We start from the raw sequence: 22,707 nt of genomic DNA, 5'->3' as shown, positions 1-22,707 counted from the left end.
CCAGCTCGGTGCCCAGATGGCTTAGCCACATCGCGTAGGTCCTTCCCGACTCAAACCCCGTTCGATTCGGCCCTGGGAACACCGTTTTGGTGAAGTCCATCTCAACTCCGCCGCCTCTGCTCACCGCTGGCGGCCTTCCGCCGCCGCCCACACCCCAACTACCCTGAGCCGCCCGATTAGAAACCAACGGCTGAGATTAGATCCAGATCTAATCTATTTTGAGCCATCCGATCCAGATCCAAGAGCCCAGAACAAAACATACCCCTTCGGCCGGCAGTTTTGCTAAAGAGACCCTGATCTTTCCTATATTCAACCCACAGTCCGGAGCAGTGTAAAAGTATTTACAGTTTAGCCCAGATTTTATCGTTTAAGCCCCTGACCTTTTTAGAAATTGAACCCGCCGTCCAGGGCTGCTGTTTTTGCGAGTTAGACCCCAGAGTTAAGGTTTAATTATGTTTAGGCCCTCGGTTTTTGTAGAAAACCCCCAGAAACTTAGTTTTTCTTTCTAGAAAAGCCCCTGGACCTTGTTTTAGCTCTAGTTTTCGCGTTCTAGCTCCATTTTAGGCGTTCTTTATGTCCACGCGATCGTTGTAGCGCGTAGAATAGTTCTAGCTTAGTTTTGTCTGTTGTTTTCATGTATTGTTGTACTGTTTCTTAGTTTTTTCTATTGTTTGCATGTATGTTTATGTTGTGCCTTGTTTTTGGCCATGTGCTCGCGAGTAGACTTCGAGCTACCAGAGGAGTACCAAGAGCCATCTTCAGAGCAGGTTGAGCAGCAAAAGAACTTTGAGGAAGGCAAGTATAACATGAACAACACCTATCACCTTTAATTACAATTTCATACTGCATTTTAATACTGTATGCCTATAAGGACTTTCCTAGCCACTTTATATCCTTTATATATATATCCTTTGGGTTACATTTTGGTTAGTTGTGCTAGGTGCCGCGCTATAACACACTTGGTCCTTTTTAATTAATTTAATTAATGGTATATGCAACTTAATTCTGAGAGTGGCCCGTTTGAGGGGCTCACATCTCGTTAAAATTGGTTTTGTTAGAAACATGGTTTAGGGGGCCAGCACGGTGCTTACTGCCTGGTTGGCCACTCTTCATAAGGACCGGTTCATAGAGCGACAACCTGGGACAACAGCGCTACCACAAGACTGGAATGGGACGGTCTTGGCTTACTAATTAGGTCATTTTGGTTCAGGAGTAACTTACCGACGGGGCAGGAGGGGTGGTGAGCTTCAATGGTCCCCAGGCTACGAGGCTTGGTCTGCGTACCCCTCGAGGTGGTCACCATCATTGCGGAGCCTGATTCCTTAGCGGTTACACCTTACCAACGTGTCCTTTGTAACGGCCTCGTAGTGAGTTTGCTAGTCATCTCACCTAAGGAAGTGTGATGAACAACTGGCGTAGCTCACGACTTGTGGGTAAAGATGTGCAACCTCTGCAGAGTGTAAAACTGGTGTACTAGCCGTGCTCACGGTCATGAGCGGCCCAGATCCTCCTTTTGATTAGTGGGGTTATCTTCCTGTGACGAGGCAGGTTTCCCCGGGTGGCTTGGTTTGGTATGGTTCTGAGTAGTAACATGATAAATTTTGATTAATTACTATGTAACTGGGTTTATGGTAATCCATCCACTTGTAGTAAATAGCTTTAATAAAATTTTGCTAAGATTAAAAGCTAATGCAGTTGAGTCAGCCAACCTTAGAGCATCATAGTTTGTGTTATACTTGTTGAGTACAAGTTGTGTACTCACTCTTGCCTACACCACTCTTTTTTTCCTCTTGGGGATACTCTACTGCTGCTCAGTTCCTGCCGACGCGAGGGAGTTCACCCGGAGCTACCAGGAATACAAGGACTTCTAGGCGTTCGTCTCCCAGTCGACGTCCCTGTGGCGCCCAGCTTCCGAGAGACTTCGTATATGTATTCTACGCTTCCGCTGTATCAGACATGTTGTCATTAATGTAATAAATAACATTCGTATTCGCTTTATTATATCTTTTTACGTGATATGTGCTGTGATATACTGTTCATTCTATTGTATATACGTGTGACTTGATCCTGGCACGTATATGATTGCTCGGTTTATGTCCTTTTATAAACCGGGTGTTACAGAGTGGTATTAGAGCCGTATCGACTGTAGGACGAAAGCCTAGATAGAACTGGTCGAGTCTTAGGTCTTCTTTTCTCTAATCCTTGTCTGCTGAAACTATTTTGCTATTATACTCCTTGAATTCTAAGATTTTTACTCGTCCTACCTTGATTTCTCTTTATAGAATAGTTTCCGTAGATTCTGACCTGAAGGAAATCGTCTGACCATCATAGGTGTAAGCTAAATGACCCTTTTATAATAGTACGATAGCACGTTCTGCGACGTGATGTGTTAGTCGAGTCGTATGTTAAACTCGGCTAAGTTGTGAAATTTGTATGCTTGTTATTATGCTACATGTTTGATTTGGATTTTTGAATGATTGCGTAGTTTAGTAGTTAAATTTTGTTTAATGAAAATCAGTCTTAAGTTAAAGTTAATTAATTAATAAAATGAGTTAGATCATTGGGGTAAAACCATCCACTCTATCCTCTCTACCTTATCATGCCTTGGGCTTCTGTCTTTTGTTGAGAAAAATTCCGATGCGACTTCGGGGCACGAACTTTTGCACTAGTTCGGTCCGTTTTGCACCGAGTATCGTAAGGCAACCAAACGGCCCCGAATGCACACAAATAGTACAAAATGCCCCAAAACATCAGTTTAGGGTCCAATGGGGTGGATTGGGTGCGTTCGTTGCGAAAAATTCCGACGCAACTTCGTGTCACGAACTATTGAACTAGTTCGGCCAGTTTTGCACCGAGTTACGTAAGGCAACCAAACGGTCCCGAATGCACACAAATAATATGAAACGCCCCAAAACATCAGTTTAGGGTACAATGGGGTCGATTGGGTGCGTTCGTTCCGAAAAATTCTGACGCGACTTCGTGGCACGAAGTTTTTGCACTAGTTCAGCCCGTTTTGCACCGAATTTCGTAAGGTAACCAAACGGTCACGAATGCACCCAAATAGAATGAAACACACCAAAACATCAGTTTGTGGTGCAAATTGGTGGATCAGATGCGTTCGTTACGAAAAATTCAGACACGACTTCGTGGTACAAACTTTTGCACTAGTTCGGCACGTTTTGCACCGAGTTTCGTAAGGCAACCAAACGGTCCTGAATGCACCCAAATAGTACGAAACACACCAAAACCTCAGTTTAGGGTCCAATGAGGTGGATTGGATGCGTTCGTTGCGAAAAATTCCGACGCGGCATGAACTTTTGCGATAGCTCGGCCTGTTTTGCACTGAGTTTCGTAAGGCAACCAAACGGTCCCGAATGAACACAAATAGTACGAAACACACCAAAACGTCAGTTTGGGGTCCAATGGGGTGGATTTGGTGCGTTTGTTTAGAAAACTTCCGACGCGACTTCATGGCACGAACTTTTGCACTAGTTCGGACCATTTTGCCTCGAGTTTCGTAAGGCAACCAAACGGTCCCGTATGCACCCAAATAGTACGAACGCACCAAAATGTTAGTTTAGGGTCACATGGGGTGGATCGGGTGTGTTCGTTGTGAAGAATTTCGACAGGACTTCGTGGCACGAACTATTGCACTAGTTCGGCCAGTTTTGCACCGAGTTTCGTAAGACAACCAAACGGTCCCGAATGCACACAAATAATATGAAACGCCCCCAAAACATCAGTTTAGGGTACAATGGGGTCGATTGGGTGCGTTCGTTGAGAAAAATTCCGACGCGACTTCGGGGCACGAACTTTTGCACTTGTTCGGTCCGTTTTGCACCGAGTTTCGTAAGGCAACCAAATGGTCCCGAATGAACACAAATAGTACAAAACGCACAAAAATGTCAGTTTAGGGTCCAATGGGGACGAATGGGTGCGTTTATTGCGAAAAATTCCAACGCGACTTCGTGGCACGAACTTTTGGACTAGCTCGGCCCGTTTTGCACCGAGTTTCGTAAGGCAACCAAACGGTCCCGAATGCACCCAAATAGTACAAACACACCAAAACGTCAGTTTAGGGTCACATGGGGTGGGTCAGATGTGTTCGTTGCGGAAAACTCCGACGCGACTTCGTGGCACGAATTTTTGGACTAGTTCCGCCCGTTTTGCATCGGGTTTTGTAAGGCAATCAAATGGTCCCGAATGCTCCCAAATAGTACGAAACGCCCTAAAACATCAGTTTAGGATACAATGGGGTCGATTGTGTGCGTTCATTGTGAAAAATTCTGACGCGACTTCGTGGCACGAACTTTTTGCACTAGTTCGGCCTGTTTTGCATCGGGTTTCGTAAGGCAACCAAATGGTCCCGAATGCACCCAAATAGAATTAAACACACCAAAACGTTAGTTTACGGTGCAATTTGGTGGATCGAATGCGTTCGTTACGAAAAATTCCGACGCGACTTCGGGGCACAAACTTTTGCACTTGTTCGGTCCGTTTTGCACCGAGTTTCGTAAGGCAACCAAACGGTCCCGAATGAACACAAATAGTACAAAACACCCCAAAACATCAATTTAGGGTCCAATGGGGTGGAATGTGTGTGTTCGCTGCGAAAAATTCCGACGCGACTTCGTGGCACGAACTTTTGCACTAGTTCGGCCCATTTTGCACCGAGTTTCGTAAGGCAACCAAACGGTCCCGAATGCTCCAAAAAGTACGAAACGTACCATAACGTCAGTTTAGGGTCCAATGGGGTGGATTTGGTGCGTTTGTTGAGAAAAATTCCGACGCGACTTCATGGCACAAACTTTTGCACTAGTTCGGACCATTTTGCCTCGAGTTTCGTAAGGCAACCAAACGGTCCCGAATGCTCCAAATAGTACGAAACGCACCAAAAGATCACTTTAGGGTCAAATGGGGTGGATTGGGTGCGTTGGTTGCGAAAATTTCCGACGTAACTTCGTGGCACGAACTTTTGCAATAGTTCGGCCCGTTTTGCACCGAGTTTCGTAAGGCAAGCAAATGTCCCGAATGCACCCAAATAGTATGAACGCACCAAAACATTAGTTTAGGGTCCAATGGGGTGGATTGGGAGCGTTCGTGCGAATAATTCCGACGTGACTTCGTGGCACGAACTTTTGCACTAGTTCGGCCCGTTTTGCACCGAGTATCGTAAGGCAACCAAACGGCCCCGAATGCACACAAATAGTACCAAATGCCCCAAAACATCAGTTTAGGGTCTAATGGGGTGGATTGGGTGCGTTTGTTGCGAAAAATTCCGACGCGACTTCGTGGCACCAACTTTTGCACTACTTCGGGCCGTTTTGCACCGAGTTTCGTAAGGCAACCAAACAGTCCCAAATACACCCAAGTAGTACAAAACGCACCAAAATATCAGTCTAGGGTCCAATGTAGTGGATTGGGTGCATTCGTTGTGAAAAATTCCGATGCGACTTCAGGGCACGAACTTTTTGCACTAGTTCGGCCCATTTTGCACCGAGTATCGTAAGGCAATAAAAGGGCCCCGAATGCACACAAATAGTTCAAAATGACCCAAAACATCAGTTTAGGGTCCAATGGGGTGGATTGGGTGCGTTCGTTGCGAAAAATTCCATCGCGACTTCGTGGCACGAACTTTTGCACTAGTTCGGCCCGTTTTGTACCGAGTTTCGTAAGGCAAGCAAACGTCACGAATGCACCCAAATAGTACAAACGCACCAAAACGTTATTTTAGGGTCACATGGGGTGGATTGGGTGCGTTCGTGCGAAAAATTCCGACACAACTTCGTGTCACGAACTTTTACACTAGTTCAGCCCGTTTTGCACCGACTTTCGTAAGGCAACCAAACGGTCCCGAATGCACCCAAATAGTACGAAACACATCAAAACGTCAGTTTAGGGTCCAATGAGGTGGATTGGGTGCGTTCGTTGCGAAAAATTACAACGACTTCGTGACACGAACTTTTGCACTAGTTCGGCCCGTTTTGCACCGAGTTTCGTAAGGCAACCAAACGGTCCCGAATGAACCCAAATAGTACAAACGCACCAAAACATCAGTTTAGGGTGACATGGGGTGGATCGAATGTGTTCGTTGCGAAAAATTCCGACATGACTTCGTGGCACGAACTTTTGCACTAGTTCGACCCGTTTTGCACCGAGTTTCGTAAGGCAACCAAACGGTCCTGAATGCACACAAATAATACGAAACGCCTCAAAACATCTGTTTAGGGTACAATGGGGTGGATCGGATACATTTGTTGTGAAAATTTATGACGCGACTTCGTTGCACAAACTTTTGGACTAGTTCGGCCCGTTTTGCGCCGAGTTTCATAAGGCAACCAAACGGTCCCGAATGCACCCAAGTAGTACAAAACGCACCAAAACATCAGTTTAGGGTCCAATGTGGTGGATTGGGTGTGTTCGTTGCGAAAAATTTCGACACGACTTCGGGGCACGAACTTTTGCACTAGTTCGGTCCGTTTTGCATCGAGTTTTGTAAGGCTACCAAATGGCCCTGAATGCGCACAAATAGTACAAAACGCCACAAAACATTAGTTTGGGGTCCAATGAGGTGGATCGGGTGCGTTCGTTGCGAAAAATTCCGACGCGACTTCGTGGCACAAACTTTTGCACTAGTTCGGCCCGTTTTGCACTGAGTTTCCTAAGGCAACCAAACGGTCCCGAAAGAACCCAAATAGTATGAAACGCACCAAAACGTTAGTTTATGGTGCAATGGGGTGGATCAGATACATTTGTTGTGAAAATTTCTGACGCGACTTCGTGGCACCAACTTTTGCACTAGTTCGACCCGTTTTGCACCGAGTTTCGTATGGCAACCAAATGGTCCCGAATGTACGCAAATAATACGAAACGCCTCAAAACATCAGTTTAGGGTACAATGGGGTGGATTGGGCGCGTTCGTTGCGAAAAATTCCGACACGACTTCGTGGCACAAACTTTTGCACTAGTTCGGCCCGTTTTGCACCGTGTTTCCTAAGGCAACCAAACGGTCCCGAAAGAACCCAAATAGTATGAAACGCACCAAAACGTTAGTTTATGGTGCAATGGGGTGGATAGGATACATTTGTTGTGAAAATTTCTGAAGCGACTTCGTGGCACCAACTTTTGCACTAGTTCGGCCCGTTTTGCACCGAGTTTCGTATGGCAACAAAATGGTCCCGAATGCACCCAAATAGTATGAACGCACCAAAACGTCAGTTTAGGGTCACATGGGGTGGATCGGGTGTGTTCATTGCGAAAAATTCTGATGCGACTTCGTGGCACGAACTTTTGGACTAGTTCGGCCTGTTTTGCACTGAGTTTCGTAAGGCAACCAAACGGTCCCGAATGCACCCAAATAGTACAAAACAAACTAAAACATCAGTTTAGGGTCCAACGTGGTGGATTGGGTGCGTTCGTTGCGAAAAATTTCGACACGACTTTGGGCCACGAACTTTTGCACTTGTTCGGTCCGTTTTGCACCGAGTTTTGTAAGGCAACTAAACGGCCCCGAATGCACACAAATAGTACAAAACGCCCCAAAACATTAGTTTAGGGTCCAATGAGGTGGATCGGGTGCGTTCGTTGCAAAAAATTCCGACGCGACTTCGTGGCACGAATTTTTGTACTAGTTCGGCCCGTTTTGCATCGAGTTTTGTAAGGCAACCACACGGTCCCGAATGCACCCAAATAGTACAAAATGCCCCAAAACATTAGTTTAGGGTCTAATGGGGTGGATTGGGTGCATTCGTTGCAAAAAAATCTGACGTGACTTCTTGGCATGAACTTTTGCACTAGTTCGGCCCGTTTTGTACCGAGTTTCGTAAGGCAATCAAACGTCACGAATGGCCCCAAATATTACGAACGCACCAAAACGTTATTTTAGGGTCACATGGGGTGGATTGGGTGCGTTTGTGCGAAAAATTCCGACGCGACTTCGTGTCACGAACTTTTACACTAGTTCGGCCCGTTTTGCACCGAGTTTCGTAAGGCAACCAAACGGTCCCGAATGAACCCAAATAGTACGAAACACACCAAAACGTCAGTTTAGGGTCCAACGAGGTGGATTGGGTGTGTTCGTTGCGAAAAATTCCGACGCGGCACGAACTTTTGCTATAGCTCGGCCTGTTTTGCACTGAGTTTCGTAAGGCAACCAAACGGTCCCGAATGAACCCAAATAGTACGAAACGCACCAAAACGTCAGTTTGGGGTCCAATGGGGTGGATTGGGTGCGTTCGTTGAGAAAAATTCGGACGCGACTTTGTGGCACGAACTTTTATACTAGTTTGGCCCGTTTTGCATCGGGTTTCGTAAGGCAATCAAATGGTCCCGAATGCTCCAAATAGTACGAAACGTACCATAACATCAGTTTAGGGTCCAATGGGGCTTATTTTGTGCGTTCGTTGAGAAAAATTCTGACGCGACTTCATGGCACGAACTTTTGCACTAGTTCGGTCCGTTTTGCACTGACTTTCGTAAGGCAACCAAACGGCCCCGAATGCACACAAATAGTACAAAACTCCCCAAAACATCAGTTTAGGGTCAAATGGGGTGGATTGGGTGCGTTCGTTGCGAAAATTTCCGACCCGACTTCGTGGCACGAACTTTTGCACTAGTTCGGCCCGTTTTGCACCGAGTTTCGTAAGGCAAGCAAATGTACTGAATGCACCCAAATAGTATGAACGCACCAAAACATTTGTTTAGGGTCCAGTGGGTTGGATTAGGAGCGTTTGTAACACCCTAATTTAATTTTCCTATTTAATAATAAATTTAATTGGCTTTAATTAAATTTCTAATGTTTATTGTGTTTAGACATGCATTTAATCTAATTTTGATCCTCAAGTAATTAAAATTTATCATAGGGTTAAAATGTTTGTGAATTCATGCTGGAGCATCTCTTTTATTTGGTTGGGTGCATAGGGTTTGAATTCAAATTTGATTTTAATTCATTTAGAATTGAGTGAGTTTGAAAAAGAAAAGGAAAAGAAAAAGGAAAGAAACCCAAACCCAACCCTCAGCCCAGCTGGCCCAACCCACTTCCACGCGGGCCCAGCTGCTCCCTCTCCCCGCTGGTCCACCTCTCTCATTCCAGCCCAGCCCAGCCGGCCCCCTCCTCTCTTTCCTTCTCTCTTTTCCTGGCCCACTTCCGCGGACATTGCCTTACCCCGCTCACAGCCCGCGACTGCGCTCTCCCGCACCGCTCGGCCCGATCCTCTCACCGGCGCGTTGCCCACCCCGTCCCGCGCGCCCGGCCCACCTGCCAGCTTGCGTCGCCCGGGCCCCGCTGACAGCCCGGGCCCCCTCGACAGTGTCACACCCCCACCTTCCTTTCTTCAACCTCCATCCGCGATCCCCGCCCGAGGATCTCGCCGGCCATCCTTATCGGGTGCACACGCCGAGATCCCCGGCGCCCCTTTAAACATCCCGCAGAACCCCCCTACGCCCATCATCCCTTCTCGCAGCCGCCAAGCCCAAGCCTCGCCGCGCCGCAGAGATCAACACGCCGCCGTGGAGACGCCGACCCGCCACCTCCCAGTCTCGGAGAACCCCCGCAGAACCTCCGCCGTGCCACCTGGAACCTTCCCGTGGCCCCCACGCTCGACCTAGGTCCCTGCAGCGCCGGAATCGCTTCTGCACCACCGGAGGTGAGATCCCGTCTGCCATGGCGATTCCTTGCCACCGGCGTACACCGGACTTCCCTGACCCCCGAAACGCCTCCACAGGACACGTACAGATCGATTGGGCGGATCAGCAGGCTCCGAGCACCACCACATCGCTTCTTCCCCGACTCCGTTCCTGCGCCGCCGCCCGCCGTCGACGTTGACGCCCCTGCACATCCGCGCAGCTCGATTCGAGCCTCGGTTAGCACGCCTTTACTCCCCCGATCCTTTTGCGCTAGGTCTTAGGTCCCTTGGCACACCCTAGGTGCTGGGTATCGTGTCCGCCGGCGAGCACAACCCCGCCGCGCCCCCATCGCCGCCAAGCAGAACCGCCGCGTTGCCAAATCCGCATCCCTGAGCCTTGCCGAGCCTAGCTCGGTGCCCAGATGGCTTAGCCACATCGCGTAGGTCCTTTCCGACTTAAACCCCGTTCGATTCAGCCCCGGAACACCGTTTTGGTGAAGTCCGTCTCAACTCCGCCGCCTCTGCTCGCCGCCGGCGGCCTTCCGCCGCCGCCCGCACCCCAACTACCCTGAGCCGCCCGATTAGAAACCAACGGGTGAGATTGGATCCAGATCTAATCTATTCTGAGCCATCCGATCCAGATCCAAGAGCCCAAAACAAAACATACCCCTTTGGCCGGCAGTTTTGCTAAAGAGACCCTGATCTTTCCTATATTCAACCCGCAGTCCTGAGGAGTGTAAAAGTATTTACAGTTTAGCCCAGATTTTATCGTTTAAGCCCCTGACCTTTTTAGAAATTGAACCCGCCGTCCAGGGCTGCTGTTTTTGCGAGTTAGACCCTAGAGTTAAGGTTTAATTATGTTTAGGCCCTCGGTTTTTGTAGAAAACCCCCAGAAACTTAGTTTTTCTTTCTAGAAAAGCCCCTGGACCTTGTTTTAGCTCTAGTTTTCGCGTTCTAGCTCCGTTTTAGGTGTTCTTTATGTCCACGCGATCGTTGTAGCGCGTAGAATAGTTCTAGCTTAGTTTTGTCTGTTGTTTTCATGTATTGTTCTACTGTTTCTTAGTTTTTTCTATTGTTTGCATGTATGTTTATGTTGTGCCTTGTTTTTGGCCATGTGCTCGCGAGTAGACTTCGAGATACCAGAGGAGTACCAGGAGCCATCTTCAGAGCAGGTTGAGCAGCAGAAGAACTTTGAGGAAGGCAAGTATAACATGAACAACACCTATCACCTTTAATTACAATTTCATACTGCATTTTAATACTGTATGCCTATAAGGACTTTCCTAGCCACTTTATATCCTTTATATATATATCCTTTGGGTTACATTTTGGTTAGTTGTGCTAGGTGCCGCGCTATAACACACTTGGTCCTTTTTAATTAATTTAATTAATGGTATATGCAACTTAATTCTGAGAGTGGCCCGTTTGAGGGGCTCACATCTCGTTAAAATTGGTTTTGTTAGAAACATGGTTTAGGGGGCCAGCACGGTGCTTACTGCCTGGTTGGCCACTCTCCATAAGGACCGGTTCATAGAGCGACAACCTGGGACAACAGCGCTACCACAAGACTGGAATGGGACGGTCTTGGCTTACTAATTAGGTCATTTTGGTTCAGGAGTAACTTACCGACGGGGCAGGAGGGGTGGTGAGCTTCAATGGTCCCCAGGCTACGAGGCTTGGTCTGCGTACCCCTCGAGGTGGTCACCATCGTTGCGGAGCCTAATTCCTTAGCGGTTACACCTTACCAACGTGTCCTTTGTAACGGCCTCGTAGTGAGTTTGCTAGTCATCTCACCTAAGGAAGTGTGATGAACAACTGGCGTAGCTCACGACTTGTGGGTAAAGATGTGCAACCTCTGCAGAGTGTAAAACTGGTATACTAGCCGTGCTCACGGTCATGAGCAGCCCAGATCCTCCTTTTGATTAGTGGGGTTATCTTCCTGTGACGAGGCAGGTTTCCCCGGGTGGCTTGGTTTGGTATGGTTCTCAGTAGTAACATGATAAATTTTGATTAATTACTATGTAACTGGGTTTATGGTAATCCATCCACTTGTAGTAAATAGCTTTAATAAAATTTTGCTAAGATTAAAAGCTAATGCAGTTGAGTCAGCCAACCTTAGAGCATCATAGTTTGTGTTATACTTGTTGAGTACAAGTTGTGTACTCACTCTTTCCTACACCACTCTTTTTTTCCTCTTGGGGATACTCTACTGCTACTCAGTTCCTGCCGACGCGAGGGAGTTGATAGAGCCGGAGTGCCCGATCTTTCGGTGAGTAGGGATAAATTCGACTTGACGGAAGATGACCCTCACGATCCGACTACGACGAGCGAACCCGAAGCGCCAATGCAATCGCTGAACCAACTTCCTGTGGTTACCGACCTTGTTGATGCAAGATCAGCCTGATCACGAAGATCGTTTCCTGTCCGCAATCGAAGAACGAACAAGAAAAGGATGCGAGCAATCTGATTATCTCTCGAAGGTGGAGTTCTGAATACACGAGGACAGCGCTGTTTTGCGCGTGTTCCTGAGTAGCTAAAGCTAGATGTAAACAAAACTCAAATCTGAATTGAAAAGAAACTTCTCTATAAATAGAGGGAGAGGAGGCGCAGCCCCTAGGGAAGGGCGGCCAGGAGATGGGCGCCGCCCCTGGTGTCCAGGGCAAAGGGGGAGGGCGCAACCCTAGGCGCCCACACAAGGGCCTCTGTTGGGCCAGCTTCTATTCTTCTGGGCCTTCATTCTTCAGTAGCATGACGAAGTTCAATTCTCTTGCACGAGCCCGAGTGATTGGCCCAGAAGGTGGCGCCTGGGGTGGAGGTGCATCTGGAGACGCTAGAGAAGGTGCTGCTGGTGTAGATGTACTCGTGGTGTCCTCATCATCCTCCCCTTCTTGAACTGAAGTCGTCCTCGACGGCAACTCCTCATCCTCGCCCGCATATGGTTTCAAATCTGCAACATTAAAACTAGTGGAAACACCAAACTCCGCAGGCAGGTCAAGAACATAAGCATTATCATTAATCTTGGTTAGCACCTTAAAAGGACCAGCAGCACGAGGCATCAATTTAGAACGACGCAAAGTAGGAAAACGATCCTTTCGCAAATGCAACCAAACCATATCACCTGGTTCAAAAGTAACATGTTTTCTTCCTTTACTACCAGCAACCTGATACTTAGCATTAGTAGCAGCAATGTTTTGTTGTGTTTGTTCATGGAGGTTAAGCATGTGTTCAACATGTGCAACAACATCTATATGTGGGGCGCCCTCAGCATCAAGCGAAAACAAATCAATAGGCGCCCGAGGAATGTAACCATAAACAATCTGAAAAGGGCACATCTTTGTAGAAGAATGTGTGGCACGATTGTACGCAAATTCAATATGAGGCAAACAATCTTCCCAACGTTTCAAATTTTTGTCTAAAACAGCCCTAAGCATGGTTGACAAAGTTCTATTAACCACCTCAGTTTGTCCATCAGTCTGAGGGTGACAAGTTGTGCTAAACAGCAATTTAGTTCCCAATTTATTCCAAAGTGATCTCCAAAAATGACTGAGAAACTTAGCATCACGATCAGAGACTATTGTATGCGGAATACCATGCAAACGAATAATCTCTCGAAAGAACAATTCAGCGACACTGTTAGCATCATCAGTTTTATGACATGGTATAAAATGAGCCATTTTGGAGAATCTATCAACAACCACGAAAATACTATCCCTCCCCTTCTTAGTTCTAGGCAATCCCAAAACAAAGTCCATAGAAATATCAAGCCAAGGAGAAGTAGGGACAGGCAAAGGCATATACAAACCATGGTTGTTCAGTCGTGACTTAGCTTTCTGACAAGTAGTGCAGCGGGCAACAAGGCGCTCGACATCACGGCGCATCCGGGGCCAAAAGAAGTGGGCGGCCAGCACCTCATGCGTCTTGTAGACGCCAAAGTGTCCCATGAGACCGCCTCCGTGTGCTTCCTGTAACAACAAAAGACGAACCGAGCTTGCTGGAATACACAGCTTGTTAGCGCGAAACAGGAACCCATCCTGCATGTGAAATTTGCCCCATGGTTTGCCATTCATACAATGAGCTAAGACATCTTTAAAATCAGAATCATCGACATATTGATCTTTCACAGTTTGCAAGCCAAAGATTTTAAAATCTAACTGGGATAGCATGGTATATCGACGAGACAAAGCATCAGCAATGACATTTTCCTTCCCATTCTTGTGTTTAATAATGTAAGGGAAAGACTCAATGAATTCTACCCAATTAGCATGACGACGATTCAGATTTGTTTGGGTACGAATATGTTTCAAAGCCTCATGATCAGAATGGATTATAAACTCGCGATGCCAAAGATAGTGCTGCCATGTTTGCAAAGTGCGAACTAAAGCATAAAGCTCCTTATCATAAGTAGAATATCTCAGGTTAGCACCGCTTAATTTCTCACTAAAATAAGCAACCGGTTTTCCTTCTTGTAACAAAACAGCACCTAGCCCAATACCGCTAGCATCACATTCAAGCTCAAACACTTTATTAAAATCAGGCAATTGCAAGAGAGGAGCATGTGTTAACTTATCTTTCAAAGTGTTGAACGCTACCTCCTGCGAGTCGCCCCAAGCAAATGGCGCACCTTTCTTTGTAAGCTCGTGCAAAGGGGCTGCAATGGAACTAAAGTCACGGACGAACCTACGGTAAAAACCGGCAAGTCCAAGAAAGCTCCGAATTTGTGTGACCGTCGTCGGTGTAGGCCATTCCCGAATGGCATCAATCTTGCTGCTGTCCACCTCAATGCCCTGTGGAGTAACAACATAGCCAAGAAACGAGACACGTTGTGTGCAAAAGATGCATTTTTCTATGTTTCCAAACAAGTGAGCAGTACGCAACGCATCAAAAACAGCACGCAAATGTTCTAAATGTTCTTGCATAGACTTGCTGTAAATCAGGATATCATCAAAATAGACAACAACGAACAATCCTATGAAAGGCCTTAGAACTTCATTCATTAAGCGCATAAAGGTACTGGGAGCATTAGTCAATCCAAACGGCATAACCAACCATTCATATAACCCAAATTTCGTTTTAAAAGCCGTTTTCCATTCATCACCCAGTTTCATTCTAATCTGGTGGTAACCACTACGCAAATCAATCTTAGTGAAAATAATGGCACCACTAAGCTCATCTAGCATATCATCAAGGCGTGGTATAGGATATCGATAACGAATGGTGATGTTATTAATAGCACGACAGTCTACACACATACGCCATGATCCATCTTTCTTTGGAACAAGTAACACAGGAACTGAGCAAGGGCTAAGAGACTCACGGATGTAACCCTTGTCGAGCAACGCCTGTACCTGGCGCTGGATCTCCTTCGTCTCATCTGGATTTGTACGGTACGGTGCGCGGTTCGGAAGCTGTGCGCCTGGAATGAGATCAATCTGGTGCTCAATACCACGGAGTGGTGGAAGACCCGATGGCAAGTCCTTGGGAAAGACATCAGCGTACTCCTGCAAAAGGTTAGCAACCACAGGGGGAATATCCAAAGACGGTGCATCATCGAGTGAAACGAGCACACTATAGCATACAAGTGCATAGCAGGGCAAATGAGCATCGCAGAGATCATCAAAATCAGCACGTGTAGCAAGTAAAACAGGAGCATTCAACTTGATTTCAGAATTAGAGGGCGATGGTGATGGTTCAAGTTGTTTAGCATTCCTAGCAGCTCGAGCAAGATCATCTTGAACAATTTGTTCAGGTGTCATTGGATGTATAATTATTTTCTGACCCTTAAACATGAAAGAATAATGATTTGAACGACCATGATGCAAGCTATCAGTATCGTATTGCCAAGGTCTACCAAGTAACAAAGAGCATGCTTCCATGGGAATAACATCACAATCGACAAAATCAGAATAAGCACCCATGGAGAAAGGGACACGCACCGACCGTGTTACTCTAAGTTTTCCACCATCATTAAGCCACTGAATGTGATATGGATTCGGATGCTTACGAGTGGGTAATGACAACTTCTCGACCAGCACGGTACTCGCCAAGTTGTTGCAGCTGCCGCTGTCGATGATGATGCGAATCGACCGCTCCTGCACAACGCCCTTTGTATGGAACAGAGTGTGTCGCTGATTTTTCTCAGGCTGGGCGACCTGTGTACTAAGAACACGCTGCACAACAAGATTTTCATACCTATCCGCATCGCCCGGGGTGACATGTACCTCCTCATTAGCTGCATGGTCAGTGGCAAGCATAGCATGTCGAGGTTCTTCGGAATCACTTTCAGAAGAGTACTCACCATTGTCACGGATAAGCAAGGTACGCTTGTTTGGGCAGTCCCGAATCATGTGCCCAAATCCTTTGCAACGATGGCACTGAATATCCCGTGTACGTCCTGTGGAAGGAACAGCGCCTGTGGGAGAGGGTGCTGCAGGTTTGGCTGACCCCTCGCGTGGTGTACTGCTGGTCGTGGATGACGCAGGTAGAGCAGGCGCTGAGCTGGTTGCCGGCCTTCTTCCTGCAAAAGAGTTAGGATATGTCTTCGAACGACGTCCCTGCACTTCACGTTCAGCTTTGCAAGCATATGCAAACAATGTGGTCATATCAGAATATTCTTTATAATCAAGGATGTCCTGAATTTCGCGGTTCAAACCACCGCGAAAACGAGCCATAGCAGCGTCATCTGTCTCAAACAAACCACAACGAATCATACCTTTTTGTAACTCCTGATAATAGTCCTCAACAGACTGTTGACCTTGTCGAAAGCACTGCATTTTTTCAAGCAAATCTCGTGCATAATATGAAGGGACAAATCTGTGTCGCATGGCAACTTTTAATTGAGTCCAAGTGGTGGGAGTGGGATGTTTTTGTTTATATTCACGCCACCAAATTAAAGCAAAATCAGTAAATTCACTAATAGCAGCTTTAACTTGAGAATTAACAGGAATATCATGGCATGAAAATTTCTGGTCGACCTCTAGTTCCCAATCAAGATATGCAGCAGGATCATATTTGCCATTAAAAGACGGAATTTTAAATTTAATCTTAGCAAATGAGTCATTAGGTTGATGACGTACCACACGGCGGGCACGACCGGTGCGAGTACCCTCTTCCTGTTCCGTGTCACCGCCATAATCTTTCTGTAACTCTGTGATCGATGTGGACAATGTGTCGAGCCGTGCCACGATGGTGTCGAGCGTGGTCTTAGCGGCCATCTGAGCGAGGTCGAGCTGATCGAACCTCTCGGTCGATGACGTGATCGTCGAGTCAAGCCGTTCATGCATCGTCTTCATGTCCGCGGCCAGTCCATCAACTCGTGTCCGCATGTCCTGCAGCTTTTCATCCGTCATGCCTTCGTCTCCTGCCATAGTTAGCGCAAACACAAAAACAAAGCCTACGACAAAAAGGGTGTAACGGTTCACAAGGCGCTCACAGTAGTGCTGTTATCAAATTCTTATCCGTTCTTACCAAGCACACAGGGGTGATCTGCAACCAATAGGTAGAACCGGCGAAAGATTGGAGGAGCGATTGCCTGGAGAAACAAATCTGCTCGTCGTAGAACTATGTGGGGTTCTGGGTAGGCTGCACTCAATGCAAGGGTTAGCACAATCAAACAATAATGCAAGGTTGAATTATAGTGCCAAACACGTAATCAAAGCTGCTGGAAACAAGGTGTAAAAATTGAGCAAGGGTATGGGGAAAAGGAAAAACACAAAAGTGAAGAACAAGGAGGGGCGCACACCTAGGCGTCCTGCGTGATGTGCCCAAATGAGGTAACCTCCGTTCTGTTTCCCTGTTTTTTTTTTGTTTCTGTTTTTTTTTTTTTTTCGTTTCTGTTTTTTTTTTTTTTTCCGGAGAAACTCACAAACTGATTATATGAGCAAAGGAATACAAATGAGCAAGTTACCACACACACTTTTCAGGAAAAGTAGGGGTATTCCCAAATGAACACAAATAGTACAAAACGCCCCAAAACATCAATTTAGGGACCAATGGGGTGGATTGTGTGCGTTCGATGCGAAAAATTCCGACGCGACTTCGTGGCATGAACTTTTGCACTAGTTCGGCCCATTTTGCACGGAGTTTCGTAAGGCCACCAAACGGTACCGAATGCTCCAAAAAGTATGAAACGTACCATAATGTCGGTTTAGGGTCCAATGGGGTGGATTTGGTGCGTTCGTTGAGAAAAATTCCAACGCGACTTCATGGCACAAACTTTTGCACTAGTTCGGACCATTTTGCCTCGAGTTTCATAAGGCAACCAAACGGTCCCGAATGCTCCAAATAGTACGAAACGCACCAAAAGATTAGTTTAGGGTCAAATGGGGTGGATTGGGTGTGTTTGTTGCGAAAATTTCCGACGTAACTTCGTGGCACGAACTTTTGCAATAGTTCGGCCCGTTTTGCACCGAGTTTCGTAAGGCAAGCAAATGTCCCGAATGCACCCAAATAGTATGAACGCACCAAAACATTAGTTTAGGGTCCAATGGGGTGGATTGGGAGCGTTCGTGCGAATAATTCCGACATGACTTCGTGGCATGAACTTTGGCACTAGTTTGGCCCGTTTTGCACCGAGTATTGTAAGGCAATCAAACGGCCCCGAATGCACACAAATAGTACAAAATGACCCAAAACATCAGTTTAGGGTCCAATGGGGTGGATTGTGTGCATTCGTTGCGAAAAATTCCGTCGCGACTTCGTGGCACGAACTTTTGCACTAGTTCGACCCGTTTTGTACCGAGTTTCGTAAAGCAAGCAAACGTCACGAATGCACCCAAATAGTACGAATGCACCAAATCGTTATTTTAGGGTCACATGGGGTGGATTGGGTGCGTTCATGCGAAAAATTCCGACGCAACTTCGTGTCCCGAACTTTTACACTAGTTCAGCCCGTTTTGCACCGAGTTTCGTAAGGCAACCAAACGGTCCCGAATGCACCCAAATAGTACGAAACACATCAAAATGTCAGTTTAGGGTCCAATGAGGTGGATTGGGTGCGTTCGTTGCGAAAAATTCCGACGCGGCACGAACTTTTGCGATAGCTCGGCCTGTTTTGCATTAGGTTTCGTAAGGCAACCAAATGGTCCCGAATGAACCCAAATAGTACGAAACACATCAAAACGTCAGTTTGGGGTCCAATGGGGTGGATTGGGTGCGTTCGTTGAGAAAAATTCCGATGCGACTTCGTGGCACGAACTTTTGGACTAGTTTGGCCCGTTTTGCATCGGGTTTCGTAAGGCAATCAAATGGTCCCGAATGCTCCAAATAGTACGAAACGCGCCAAAACGTCAGTTTAGGGTCCAATGGGATGGATTTGGTGCGTTCGTTTAGAAAAATTCCGACGCGACTTCATGGCCCGAACTTTTGCACTAGTTCGGACCGTTTTGCCTCGAGTTTCGTAAGGCAACCAAACTGTCCCGTATGCACCCAAATAGTCCGAACGCACCAAAATGTTAGTTTAGGGTCACATGGGGTGGATCGGGTGTGTTCGTTGCGAAAAATTTCGACAGGACTTCGTCGCACGAACTATTGCACCAGTTCGGCCAGTTTTGCACCGAGTTTCGTGAGGCAACCAAACGGTCCCGAATGCACACAAATAATATGAAACGCCCCAAAACATCAGTTTAGGGTACAATGGGGTCGATTGGGTGCGTTCGTTGCGAAAAATTCTGACACAACTTCGAGGCACGAACTTTTTGCACTAGTTCGGCCCGTTTTGCACCGAGTTTCGTAAGGCACCCAAATGGTCACGAATGCACCCAAATAGAATGAAACACACCAAAACGTCAGTTTACGGTGCAATTTGGTGGATCAGATGCGTTTGTTACGAAAAATTCCGGCACGACTTCGTGGCACAAACTTTTGCACTAGTTCGGCCCGTTTTGCACCGAGTTTCGTAAGGCAACAAACGGTCCCGAATGCACCCAAATAGTACGAAACACACCAAAACGTCAGTTTACGGTCCAATGTGGTGGATTGTGTGCGTTCGTTGAGAAAAATTCCGACGCGACTTTGGGGCACGAACTTTTGCACTTGTTCGGTCCGTTTTGCACCGAGTTTCGTAAGGCAACCAAACGGTCCCGAATGAACACAAATAGTAAAAACGCCCCAAAACATCAGTTTAAGGTCCAATGGGGTGGATTGTGTGCGTCCGTTGCAAAAAATTCCGACGCGACTTCGTGGCACGAACTTTTGCACTTGTTTGGCCCATTTTGCACCGAGTTTCGTAAGGCAACCGAACGGTCCCGAATGCACCCAAATAGTATGAAACACACCAAAACGTCAGTTTATGGTCCAATGTGGTGGATCGGGTGCGTTTGTTGCGAAAAATTCCGACGCGACTTCGTGGCACGAAATTTTGGACTAGCTCGGCCCGTTTTGCACCGAGTTTCGTAAGGCAACCAAACGGTCCCGAATGCACCCAAATAGTACAAACGCACCAAAATGTCAGTTTAGGGTCACATGGGGTGGGTCGGATGTGTTCGTTGCAAAAAATTCGGACGCGACTTCGTGGCACGAACTTTTGGACTAGTTCGGCCCGTTTTGCATCGGGTTTCGTAAGGCAATCAAATGGTCCCGAATGCTCCCAAATAGTACGAAACGCACCAAAACGTCAGTTTAGGGTACAATGGGGTTGATTTGGTGCGTTTGTTGCGAAAAAATCCGACGCGACTTCGTGGCACCAACTTTTGCACTACTTCGGGCCGTTTTTCACCGAGTTTCGTAAGGCAACCAACAGTCCCAAATGCACCCAAGTAGTACAAAACGCACCAAAATGTCAGTCTAGGGTACAATGTAGTGGATCAGGTGCGTTTGTTGCAAAAAATTCCGATGCGACTTCGGGCACGAACTTTTGCACTAGTGCGGCCCGTTTTGTACCGAGTTTCGTAAGGCAACCAAACAACCCCGAATGCACACAAATAGTACAAAATGCCCCAAAACATCAGTTTAGGGTCCAATGGGGTGGATTGGGTGCGTTCGTTGCGAAAAATTCCGACGCGACTTCGTGGCACGAACTTTTGCACTAGTTCGGCCCGTTTTGTACCGAGTTTCGTAAGGCAAGCAAACGTCACGAATGCACCCAAATAGTATGAACGCACCAAAATGTTATTTTAGGGTCACATGGGGTGGATTGGGTGCGTTCGTGCGAAAAATTCCGACGCAACTTCGTGTTACGAACTTTTACACTACTTCGGACCGTTTTGCACCGAGTTTCGTAAGGCAACCAAACGGTCCCGAATGCACCCAAATAGTACGAAACACACCAAAACGTCAGTTTAGGGTCCAATGAGGTGGATTGGGTGCTTTCGTTGCGAAAAATTCCGACGCAGCACGAACTTTTGCGATAGCTCGGCCTCTTTTGCACTGAGTTTCGTAAGGCAACCAAACGATCCCGAATGAACCGAAATAGTACGAAACGCACCAAAACGTCAGTTTGGGGTCCAATGGTGTGGATTGGGTGCGTTCGTTGAGAAAAATTCCGACGCGACTTCGTGGCACGAACTTTTGGACTAGTTTGGCCCGTTTTGCATCGGGTTTCGTAAGGCAATCAAATGGTCCCGAATGCTCCAAATAGTACAAAACGCGCCAAAACGTCAGTTTAGGGTCCAATGGGGTGGATTTGGTGCGTTCGCTTAGAAAAATTCCGACGCGACTTCATGGCACGAACTTTTGCACTAGTTCGGACCATTTTGCCTCGAGTTTCGTAAGGCAACCAAACGGTTCGGTATGCATCCAAATAGTACGAACGCACCAAAATGTTAGTTTAGGGTCACATGGGGTGGATCGGGTGTGTTCGTTGCGAAAAATTTCGACAGGACTTCGTCGCACGAACTATTCCACTAGTTCGGCCAGTTTTGCACCGAGTTTCGTAAGGCAACCAAACGGTCCCGAATGCACACAAATAATATGAAACGCCCCAAAACATCAGTTTAGGGTACAATGGGGTCGATTGGGTGCATTTGTTGCAAAAAATTCTGACGCGACTTCGTGGCATGAACTTTTTGGACTAGTTCGGCCCGTTTTGCATCGGGTTTCGTAAGGCAACCAAATGGTCACGAATGCACCCAAATAGAATGAAACACACCAAAATGTCAGTTTACGGTGCAATTTGGTGGATCGGATGCGTTCGTTACGAAAAATTCCTACACGACTTCGTGGCACAAACTTTTGCACTAGTTCGGCCTGTTTTGCACCGAGTTTCGTAAGGCAACCAAACGGCCCCGAATGCACACAAATAGTACGAAACGCCCCAAAACATTAGTTTAGGGTCCAATGGGTTGGATCGGGTTCATTTGTTGCGAAAATTTCCGACGCGACTTCGTGGCACGAACTTTTGGACTAGCTCGGCCCGTTTTGCACCGAGTTTCGTAAGGCAACCAAATGGTCCCGAATGCACCCAAATAGTACAAACGCTCCAAAACGTCAGTTTAGGTTCACATGGGGTGGGTCGGATGTGTTCGTTGCAAAAAATTCCGACGCGACTTCGTGGCACGAACTTTTGCACTAGTTCGGCCCGTTTTTTACCTAGTTTCGTAAGGCAACCAAACGGTCCCGAATGCGCACAAACAGTACGAACGCACCAAAACATCAATTTAAGGTCACATGGGGTGGATCGGATGTGTTCGTTGCGAAAAATTTCGACGCGACTTCGTGGCACGAACTTTTGCACTAGTTCCCCCAGTTTTGCACCGAGTTTCGTAATGCAACCAAACGGTCCCGAATGCACACATATAATATGAAATGCCAAAAACATCAGTTTAGGGTACAATGGGGTGGATCGGGTGTGTTCATTGCGAAAAATTCTGACGCGACTTCGTGTCACGAACTTTTGCACTAGTTCGGCCCGTTTTGCACCAAGTATCGTAAGGCAACCAAATGGCCCCGAATGCACACAAATAGTACAAAATGCCCCAAAACATCAGTTTAGGGTCCAATGAGGTGGATTGGGTGCGTTCGTTGCGAAAAATTCTGACGCAGCACGAACTTTTGCGACAGCTCGGCCTGTTTTGCACTGAGTTTCGTAAGGCAACCAAACGGTCTCGAATGAATCCAAATAGTACGAAACGCACCAAAACGATAGTTTGGG

This window comes from Panicum virgatum, chromosome 2K (genome assembly GCF_016808335.1).
Source record: "Panicum virgatum strain AP13 chromosome 2K, P.virgatum_v5, whole genome shotgun sequence".
NCBI lineage: Eukaryota > Viridiplantae > Streptophyta > Magnoliopsida > Poales > Poaceae > Panicum > Panicum virgatum.
The sequence above is the reverse complement of the archived record's forward strand: the minus strand, read 5'-3'. Positions refer to the sequence as shown.